Source organism: Anas acuta, chromosome 3 (assembly GCF_963932015.1).
Source record: "Anas acuta chromosome 3, bAnaAcu1.1, whole genome shotgun sequence".
Classification (NCBI taxonomy): domain Eukaryota; kingdom Metazoa; phylum Chordata; class Aves; order Anseriformes; family Anatidae; genus Anas; species Anas acuta.
The window spans coordinates 84154622-84164219 of record NC_088981.1 but is presented as its reverse complement, the minus strand read 5'-3'; the positions used below and the strand labels follow the sequence as shown (position 1 = coordinate 84164219).

Genomic DNA, 9598 nt, shown 5'->3' with positions numbered 1-9598 from the left:
CTGCACAATGGCTTGGCTATGAGAGAAGGGATGGATGGAGAGTCTTCCTTCTTCTGGCTTCTGGGGTACCCTGAGAGGAGTGACTGAGGCCTAAACTCTCTAACCAGAGAGACACCTAAGACAAGGTCTTGGTTTAGGATTTTCACTGTCAGACTGTTGTAAAGGGGAAATCCAATGGCCTTCTCCTCTTTAGGTGAAAAATATACAGAGGCATGCTCTGTGAGTGAAAGGAAGGCAGGAGTTCACCTGCAGAAGCTGAGCTATGGGTATCATCTCAACGTGAGGCACAGGAGACAGAGACAAGATGGCGTTGTAGCCGGAATTTCTTTTCTCATCATTTACTGCACATTAGTGCTACCTGGTGCTGAAATAAATGCAGCAACTTCAGGGAAGGGCCTAACCGCAAGCTCATCCTTTGTATCCCTTTCTGAGCTACCTCGCCATGGGCACACCTGCTTCCAATCCAGCTGAGCCAAACCGAGAGGCTTCCCTCCCTCCTCACCCTCTGCACTCCCCCATTGCAGACATGCCTCATTTTCTCTCCCTTTCTCCACTTCTTCGCACCAGAGGTTTCCATCCTCTTCAGCTGAGCTGCTCAGGAGCCATTCCTGACAACAGGAGCTGGCAAAGATCAAAATTAATTCTGCTCCAGCCAGCCCAGGTGAGGGCACACAAGGCAAGCCAAGGAGGGGTCATATGAATGGATCAGAGGGCAAAAGTTTTAAGGCATGGTGGAAGCCAAAGGCCTTGCAGGAGATGAAAGAGGAGGTGTGTTCCTGGGCTAGCTAGTATTCTTTGTAGACAGAATAAGCTTTGGTAGGAAACTTAAAGATATTGCTTTATGTGGGTGGCACATACTAGGCTTGTCTTTAATGTTCTACAGGTAGCGACCATTTTGCTGTAAAGGGAAAAAAAGGAGCCTGTTTCCTATTGCTAATCAAGTGATTTATGCAATTCTTTGCAATACCTGGGTATTCAATAGCATACCTTAATATTAACTACTAAATTTCCTCCAGTGAGAGGAGTTTTAGGAGAGGAATTCTGAATTATCTTAAAGGGGGGTTCATCATAAAATTTTCTGTACCTAAAATGCAAGCATCTCTGGTGGTTGCATTACCACAGAATATTTGTCAGGATATTGGAGAAATGGCATCCCGTGCTAAGCTCAGCCTTTTCTGGAAGAAAAAGGGTTTGTTGGGGTACATGTTCAATATGCATACCAGATGCCATTTCACAGAATTAAAACTGTGGACTGCTTACCAGTAAATTTAGGCTTTCTGACTTCCTAGATATCTTAGGTTTAAAGACCAATATGTTCCCTAGTTAAAAAACATGGAAATTGGACAAGATTTTAAGGAGAATAGCTCTAAATAATAAAGCTTGAATGCCACCTTCAACTTAAGAATCTCTTAAAAACAATTGCAAAAAATAACAAGTTAAGTTCGTTACCAATGAATTTTCTTTTACTGTATGACTTCCTGAATAAAAAGACAGGTATGCTTTGTTCTTAATGAGAAGTAAATAAAATATGCCCAGGTAAATAATTGCCTTTTCCATTAGTAACACTGCTATGCAATCTGGCATATATTTTTTTTTTTTAAAAAAAAAAAAAAAAAAAAAAAAAAAAAGCTGATAGTACTTTGGGTTAATTTGTTTGAATTCGAAATATTGTGCTGAACTAAAATTAAAACATATGCTCTGTGCATATGTTATGCAGGCAGGAAGAATTTAATGCATGAAGTATTGTAGATAGACATTCTCATAAGAAAATGAAGGCGTTTTTAAAAATGTGGATATGATATCCTTCTAGGGATATGGAGACTGAGCGGGTTTGCCTTGCCTTGGTGTTGTTTTAAAAGAAGACTCAGAGAAATTGGAATAAAATATTTGATACAGTCCTCTGGCATTCCATGATATATGGCATATTAGCTTTTAAATTTGTTCTTTTATTGACATGTCTTCATATATATGAACACTACCAAACATTATATATATACATAGACATATATAAAATATTAGTTCATTCTGCCTCTTAACTAAAAAAAAAAAAATAGAGCTTGTTACATATTTACAGCACTACGTCCACCCTTCTGGTGTTCCAGCAAGGCAGTTTGATTTGTTGTTTTGCAGAAAGGGAAGACTGAGAAGATGGGAGGACTGCCCAAAGTCACAGAGTGGACAAAATAATAGAAGCAGATAGGGAAAAAAAGAAAAAAGAACCTGCCTGTTTATCTCCTATAGTGGATGAATAATTCTTTCTAGTACTATTATTGAATTATAACAGAAAGTCTGATATTTCCTATTTTCTTACCTTCAACAGGATTCCCTCACTGTCCAGTAATGCTTTGCAAATTAATTAGCTCAATGGTAATTGGGAACCAGAACCTATTCCTCCGCCTATAAAATCCTCCTGTGTTTAAACTGATATAGCAAAGAATCATTTAAAGGAAAGAGAACCAAAAATCAAGATTTCTTCCTCCAGGAAAATAAACACCACAGGAGGCAATGACTGAGCAATGTATGTGCCATCTATAGCTGTAGGCTTCAGCTGCAGTTCTGACTTTCCTCATCCAGGCATAAAAAATGGTATCAAAACCCCACATGAATTAAACAAATAGAAATGAAATTATCATCCGACAAAATAATTTGCTTTCCACAGGATTTTCTGAACCTCACGCTCTGGATCAACTTTCTCTGTGTGTCTGGAGACCCTACTCTCTGCATAGGCTCCTTGGCCACCAGGTCACTTTATGGAAGTCTGCCATCCCGCTGAATAATGTATCCTCCCACCATACATCCAGTGTTTTTATTTGGCCTGTAAACCTGTGGGACCCATTTTCCAAAATCCTAATTTAAGGAGTTATGTACATCATGACTGTGGAGCATAGACAAGGGTCTTAAATACGGAGCAGCTAAAATTATGGTCTCTGAAAATGACAACAGCATCTAATCCCAGTGCCTGGTTCTTGATCACCTGGTGACTCCAGTGCATGTGGAAATACCACAAATGAAAGTTTCTAAATGGACTAAGTGGAGTCTTCACAGTTAGAAAGCCTGTGCCGGGTGGTACGTCCATGTTGGCATCACCAATGGTTGCATCTGCCCCAAACCTGGCAGCATTTTGAGCTCCAGGCTAAGCCCCAGTACTTGGTGTCTGTTCCTGCAGGCAGGATTAATGCAGCTAAAGCTCTGGATGCCCACTGCACTGCCATTTCCTGAGGCAAAGAATGTCAGAGCTTTTTAAAACAGGTCCCGCTGTTTTCTCTCCCCATCTCAGGCCATCGTTTCCCCTCCTCTTCTGGGTCACGGCAACTGGGAAAACTACAGAGTAAGCTGTGCCTGATCCTAGGGCAGACAGTGAAGACCACCGAATCCAAATGCAACTGAGCTTTCTCCTGAAAGTAACACATGCACTGGGTGTTTCTGCAAGTAATTAATGTATTGGACATCTATGTTACCTTTCAGCTCATGATAGGAACCTCTGTTAGGAACCAGCAGTATAAAGGCACCCACTGAAAACTGGAGGTCCTTATGTTTAGTCCACATAGAATGGGGAGATTAAAAAATGAATAAACCTTAATCACGTCTCCAAAGTCAAACAACTGCTCTGTAATTTGATAGGAAATATGTTATTTTTGGAGTAGGCCTGCATTAACTCAAAATTTGGGCATTAACTCAAAAGTTGGACATAAAATTCTTCTTCTCTCCCTCTCTCTTTCTTTGTTTCTCCATTCAAATTAGCAGATGCACTTCCTATAACTTGGTACTTTTTCTGTCAATAACACAAATCCCATGGAAGCGTGCCAAAGATTTTCTTAGCAACCAAGCCTCTTGCCTGATATACATGATTAACTACAACAGTCTGTTAAAAGCTTAAAATAAACCTGTCTTTTTTATTTAGAATTTCATGTAGTGCAATAAAATTAATTGGTAATGAATTTAGCACAATTTCAGCAGAATTTATTTATTTTTATGGAGGCTGAGCACTCAAGGGATGTCATGGTAAAAGCAAATGTCTCTGTAAAGGCAAATCCGCTGGGATCGGTCCAATAACGGTGAGTTCAGGTAAAGTAAAAGCACTCAACAATTGATGGTATTGGCTCCCCTATGATTAAAATGTAAATTGATTCATTCCTCGTTAGTGTATAACATTGCCGTAGAAACCGTCCTTCCCCACCACGAAGCAGTAAATTCCCTTATGAAAGATGGCAGCCTGACAAGGCGTTTCTAGTTCCAAGAGGGTAAATATTTTGGGGAAGAGTGCACAGACTCTGGGAACTGCTTTCAAAGTCTCTGGGAGGTGAAGACTAATCACATTTTCAGAAAGCAGAAGTCACAGTAGTTACGTTTTCAAATTCGGATAAAGTAGAATATAACAGATTGTCACAAGTTCTGTCCTCTTTCTAGAGGATCTGTTTTATCCTTGCTTAGGACAGTCTCCACTGACTTTTGAGGTCTTTGAATTAAACCCAAGCCAACCATCCACATATGCTGCAGACACCACAAAGCTCAGAGACCTTTAGGTCCCTCTGTAGGTATCAGAGCCAGCAGTAAAATACACAATTTCTCCAACGGTCCTGAAAATAGGTTTTCAAGACTAGATGTTTTTTTCTGGCACTGAGGAAAAAACAAACAAACAAACAAACAACAACTATTAAGTAGGAGAATGGAAAACAAAGGAACTACAAAATGCAGCATTAACCATTATCAACCGAAGACCTTAAGTAGCCCTTTGTTCAGGTCTTTGAAATGGTTTATGGACAATGGCAGCTTTAGTGATCTCATAGGAAGAATGACTTCTCCACTAAACCTGCTGGTTGAAATTTAATGATATGCCTCCAAATACAATCTTCCTGATTTGTGTCTGCTGTAGGGAGGTACAATACATCACCATAACTCTTCTCTTCTCAAATGACCCACGGCTTCTAATGCAAACAGCTGCAGTGTAGTGAGGAGGAGTGACCGAAATGACCATGATAAAGCTTGCAGCAAGTTGGATGTTCTTAAAGTTTTGTGAAGTTGTGCAATCTAGTGAAGGGGAAAAAAATAGATCCTGTTTTAAGTAGTTATTGTAGCAGAAAGTTATTAGAAAAGTAAATATTGCACACACCTTTGAAGACACAGAGGTCGTTGTTACCTGGAACTGAGTGGGTTGAGCCATGCCCCGCTGCAATCATTCGGTGTCCATAAACTCATATTGGTGCCAAATGTCAGCATGAAGAATCATATTTGCCTCTGCTATGGCATGCTAATAAAATCCAATGACCAGTACCAGCCATCTCTGTTACTCACTTCTGCTGCCACGGGAAGGGCTTCCACAACATTTTTCACTATGCTTCGGGCTGGTGCCATCTCTGACCTTTATGCTCCTGTCACAGAGGTATAAAGTGACCTTGAAGTAACAGTCTTTTTTGGGGTAAGATTTGGTCCATGCCTAAATTTCTGAAGTAGCGTTGTAGGAAATATTCTTGTAGGTAAGGAATCTCTTTTCATCTCCTAGTCTCCCAAAATATGGAAGTCTGTAATTTCTTAGGATCTGATATGTGCACAGGTTCTGGGGACCATGCACTAATTCTACAGGGATTGTGAGAAAAATATCACTTTGTACTGTACTGGATATTTAGTGTCAGTCTGAATTAAGACTTGTTTTCTGCAGTAAAAGCATTGTTTGAGGTGGGAAAATATGATAATTCGAGCCAAGCCACACCACCCCTGCAGCCAACCACTTTTAAGGATGGGGAGGAAGTCCCTTCTTTGATGTACAAGGCAGTAGTTCAGTCCTCATTAATTTCAATTAGAAGTTGATGAAGTTCTTTGGTTTATTACACTGTCATTTGCACTACATTTTCAAATTGCAGTAAGGCATTAAATATCCTCACAGGCAGTAACAGCTCACAGGGGATTTTACTCAGTGCAAGACACATAATGAAACCCAGCTCATTATTATTATTAATTATTTGTATTACTTTATTACTTAGGAGTTGTAGCCATGGATCGAGACCTCACTGCATGATGCAACAAACCAGAACAAAAAGGCCATTACTTCCTTAATTGTTACAGATCTAAGGTCCTTAGTGGCATAGCTCAGTTTAGGAGCCTGAATTTGTGTGTTCACCTTTCTGAAAATTGGGCAACGCTATCTGATGAGCCGTTCAGATTGCCCAGTAAGTGTTCAGACTGCCCAGACAACATCTGCTACTCATCAGTGCTGTCAGAGCACCCAGCCTCACTCAGCCAGCCCCTGCGGAAATGCTCAGGCTGAGGCACTCCCACTATTCACAGCAGCCTCAGCCCAGCCTCTTTGGTCCTGAGGAGCAATGACCTCCCCCAGGAGCATCTCCCAGCCCTGCCCAGTCCATGCCACTGTCCCTGAGAAATGTCCCCACACAGAGCTGGCAGTAAAGAATTTTTGGAAGTGGTAAGGAAACGCTGAGATATCTTGCTGCATGGAATAGCCTTAGGAAGAAAAGGCTGTCATGCTTGGCCTCAGTTTGTGACTTCCCTCCTGGCTTGCTGTGGAGGGTCTGAAAGCCCTTCCACTCACATCAGATGGCTTTCCATGGTCCAAAGCTGATGTGAAGGATTCAAAGGGGGAAGGCAAAATTAATGCAAAAGCCACAGGCCAAATAGCATTGCTAGGGCACTGCTAACTCAATGCCAGAGAAAAAAATGCTGCAGGGGTCAGCAGGAGCCTTGGCAGGAGCTCTAGGTAGGCTTTGGATGATGAAACTGCATCTCCTGGAAGTAGTAAGTCTCAAATAAATACATTGGGTACATATCGTTTGACATGTCTGCACCCACATTCATGCAGGTTACGAGAGCAGCCTGAAGATGAGGGGTGTGAACTGAGATCCCCAGTTCCAGGGCCCTGACTGGGGTGGCCAACACAAACATCCCTCATGGAGAAAAGAGGCCAGGAGACGGCTTGGCTGGGACCCGCGTTAGTCATTCTGGGAGCTCATAATTACCCGAGGCACATCAGCAAAACAGGCCTGGGTGGAACAGAGGAGAGAGGTCCAGAAGGAAGTTAAAACAGCTGTGTCAGGAACCCACGTAGAGATATTTGCTGTGTACAGGATCGGCCAGCAGCAATACAGAGAGAGAAAGGGAGAGTGGAGATCTGCTGGAGCATCCCAGAGAGAGGAGTGGGTGAGGAGTGCCTTGGTAGTGGATCTGGAGGGATGCTGTTTTGTCCTTGCCGTTGCAGGCTGGCTCACCAACAGACCCCATTCCAGATGGTAATTGCCCTTAGGACAGAGCATATCGGGAATGGGGTCAGGGAAGAACAAAACAGTGGGGAAAAAATCAGCTCCTTTCAGTACAGAGGCGCTGCCCTTAGGCTATGTATAGACAGCATGCCTTGTAAATGAGAGAGAAGGAAAGGTGTGCAGAAAACAAAACCACAGTACCTTGCTGTCAGCCACCTGCATGCCAAAAGAGAATGCCTCAATGGAGCCGTTTTAACCAGCACTGTATGTACATGAGAAGATGTTCATTACTCTGTCAGAAACACTCACCAAGATCTCCTAAATTTCTCCTTTTGAAAGGCTGTCGCTGGGTGACTTGGAGCACACACAACCTTCTGAGGCCTGATATTAAAGAAGAGCATGAATGAAGGACATAAGAAAAGATGTGGAATTTTGTGAACATTCCCTGCTAATAGAATTGAGAATTCAGGAGTTCTCTGAGTTAAGATATCTCAACAGCATTTCTGAAAGTGAAAGCTCCAGATTTGCTGGGGTATGGCTGTAGGAAGATAATAGTTCTATTCAACCCTCAAAAGCAGAAAAATGAAGCTGTCCCGATGGCTAACAGAGAACCGTAGCCAAGTGGTAATACTGAAGGGACTTACACTCTCGCTGGGGTAGGTAGATATATCATAGCAGTTTATTTGGGCTAGCAAATTCCTAGAAAATTTTATCCAAAGCCTGTTATTTCAACAGAAAGGAAGGGGAAAAACAAACAAACAAACAAACAAACAAGGATGGCCCAGAAGTGAGGCCATTTTAGGCTCAGCTATCTCAAAAGCAGAGTAGTTTGAACAGGGGATGAGGAATCATGCTGCACTTGAGCAGTCATGCAGAAATCACTGCTGATCTAAAATAAAATCAAAGTGTGTGGGTGATTGCACCGAGTCCCCTACCAGCACAGTTCAACCGGCCCGGCATGAGGTGCCTGCTTTAGTGTGAGCTGAATTGGCGCCGTTGGGATCCATCAGCCAAAGAAGCTCAGGCATCTGATGTACTTCTGCAGCCCACACCCAGACACCTCACTTTGGGCTTCTCCATCTGTACCTGCCTCATGCTCCTTCTCCACCTTCTCCTCAGTGCAGACCAGCCCAATTCCCATCCCACGTGAGGGCTGCAGAGGGAGCAGCGGTCTGAATGCACGTCCCACGTGCTGAACCACCTCCAGCTTCCTCACTCTGCACGTGAACATAAAATACCTGGAAAAGCCTTATCTGTGTCCTTTTGAAATATGAAATAATTTTGCAGCGAGGGGAAAACTGTTTCTGACCCGGTTCCACTTTTATCAGGTGCTGATGACATTTCTGTGTGAAAGGAAATCCTCATTGTGGGCTGGTGAGAAAAGCAATGAGATCTTAACCATTTTCTCAGGTAAACAAATGGGGTCCTGCCAGGATTAACAGGGTAAGTCTCGAGAGAGCAAACTGACTTTCCTTCTCCGTAAAGAAGATGCTGAGACGAGAGCAGCAGTCACCTGAAATTAATGAAGAAAGAAGAGCACGATGAGGTGGAGAATCATCAGCATAAAAGCACAGCAGCAAACACCATACCCACGAGACGAAGAGAAGCCAAGGGAATTCCCTCATCACTCATGAGTGCTCTCTGGAAATAGACGGACTTGGTTTACATACACCTATAGCTGTCTGTTCTGGAGGTGTCCCTCATGTTTTTGTTTCTTACAAAAAAAATACCTTTGGTGGTCTCATCTTGTCACAAACATAAAAGAAGGCATCATAATGGCTTATGGCAATGGAAACTGTCTGCTGACATATTTTTTTTAATTAAAAAAAAGTAATAAGAAGAACAAGAAGATAAAATATGTAGCTATGTACAAGAATGTAAAAGACATTAAAAGGATTACAGAATTAACCATGCTTCTGTCAGCCTAAAATCAGTTCTAAGTACAAAAAAAAAGTGCAGATATGGGTTTTCATTATTAAACAAATGGAAAGAGAGACACACAATCAATATCAATAAGAAAATAACAAAAACAATTTTTTTCAAACAACTCAGTACCCCTTTAGTCATACCATGTCACAGATTTGGATGATAAATGCTTAAACACTAGTTTAAGCATTCAAGTTATGAAATGTATGTATATATAAGGAATTTTAGTAATTAGGAATTATACTTCTGCAGAACCACCACTAAAACTGTAGCTGATAGAACCAGCTAACTGACTGCTCTCAAGTATAAATGTACCCGGGGAATCATCACCAAGGAAGTGCATTTGCAGTGCGTTGCCACATCTCTTCATATTATTTAACTTTTACCAGTGAGCTGGAAGGAAATACAATACTGCTGATAAAGTCTGCCAATAAAGCAAAAATTGGAGGACTGTTAAATAACAA

The 9598-nt window shown here is 41.8% G+C and overlaps 1 long non-coding RNA gene across 1 annotated transcript; it reads left to right on the top strand.

Annotated features, from left to right (window-relative positions):
• Positions 1-322: 322 nt before the first annotated feature.
• On the top strand, positions 323-3291 carry LOC137853064 (uncharacterized). Its single transcript, XR_011094209.1, has 2 exons — positions 323-661; positions 2321-3291. It is a non-coding gene; the product is annotated as an uncharacterized lncRNA (long non-coding RNA).
• Positions 3292-9598: the final 6307 nt, after the last annotated feature.